Consider the following 1,506-nt stretch of genomic DNA (forward strand, 5'->3'; position numbering starts at 1 on the left):
TACTGTATTGTTTTATAGTGTAGGAAATAGATAGAACATACTATTATACTGTATTGTTTTATAGTGTAGGAAATAGATAGAACATACTATTATATTGTATTGTTTTATAGTATAGGAAATAGATAGAACATACTATTATACTGTATTGTTTTATAGTGTAGGAAATAGACAGAACATACTATTGTATAGTGTATTGTTTTATAGTGTAGGAAATAAATAGAACATACTATTATATTGTATTGTTTTATAGTGTAGGAAATATTCAGAACATACTATTATACTCTATTGTTTTATAGTATAGGAAATAGACAGAACATACTATTATATTGTATTGTTTTATAGTGTAGGAAATATTCAGAGCATACTATTGTACTGTATTGTTTTATAGTGTAGGAAATAGATAGAACAAAATAGACAGAACATACTATTGTACTATGTTGTTTTATAGTCAAACTTGTGATTTATAAGATTTATAAAGAAATAAAAATCCAGCTTAACTGAGCTTTGCATCAAAATTATTTTATTACTACGTAGGTTTTAAAATCACTAGAGTTCAATTATCAAACTCACAATTTCTTTTATACATATTTAAAATAGATATTAAATAACCCTCACCGGAAGCGATCATTATACGACCAATTTCGAAAGAAAAAAATAATTCTTCTTTGCATTTCTGTTATTTTTATCGTTACAAAATATGATGAATTCACACATACCAGAGTAGAGTTACTTGTGAATTAATGTTACATCTGAATTCCTTAGATGTTTCAACAACTACTTGAGATGCTTGTCCTTTCCACTGACTCGCTAAACATCTTGACTTTAGTTCCCTTTGTTACTGGAGTTGTTATCTAGCCTTGGCTCGAAGTCTTCAAAGCTAATGTTTCAATAGAATTTACAGATGTTAAAGGAAAAATGTTTCATTTTATTTTTAAAGGGAAAATCTTAAATTTAAATTTAAAACTTTTTATTCCTATTTTGACTCAGACTAACATAATTACAGTGATTTGAAAAAGGAGAGATAAATATTTTTAAATTTAAAGTAACTCAGTTTTGTAGTTTTGACTTTTTCGTTTCAATACTTTTGTAGCATTAAAACTTTCTATATCACTATAGCTGAGTTACGTATATACCGATACCTACTTGTCTTTATACAATTTAATTTTTTATTGTACTTGTATATATAAAGACCCTAATCTTAGACACAAAATTTTAACTCTCTATCAAAAGTAATATTCATTATCGAACTACACTTGTCCCTGTTATTCTATAAGACTAATCCCATTATCGAACTACACTTGTCTCTATGATTCTATAAGACTAATCCCATTATCGAACTACACTTGTCTCTGTTATCCTATAAGACTAATCCCATTATGAAACTACACTTTTCTCTGTTATTCTATAAGACTAATCCCATTATCGAACTACACTTTTCTCTGTTATTCTATAAGACTAATCCCATTATCGAACTACACTTTTCTCTGTTATTCTATAAGACTAATC

General features: G+C 27.0%; 1 protein-coding gene across 1 annotated transcript in view; it reads right to left on the reverse strand.

Moving 5' to 3' along the window:
• Positions 1 to 1,506, reverse strand: part of LOC111089554 (janus kinase and microtubule-interacting protein 1-like) — a gene marked incomplete at its 3' end in the record, with an annotated part of 32,665 nt that overhangs the window by 20,516 nt on the left and 10,643 nt on the right. The window contains exon 2 of the mRNA XM_022402294.1: positions 717 to 877. The remainder of the gene's footprint in view (positions 1 to 716; positions 878 to 1,506) is intronic.

Source organism: Limulus polyphemus, unplaced genomic scaffold, assembly GCF_000517525.1.
Source record: "Limulus polyphemus unplaced genomic scaffold, Limulus_polyphemus-2.1.2 Scaffold6603, whole genome shotgun sequence".
NCBI lineage: Eukaryota > Metazoa > Arthropoda > Merostomata > Xiphosura > Limulidae > Limulus > Limulus polyphemus.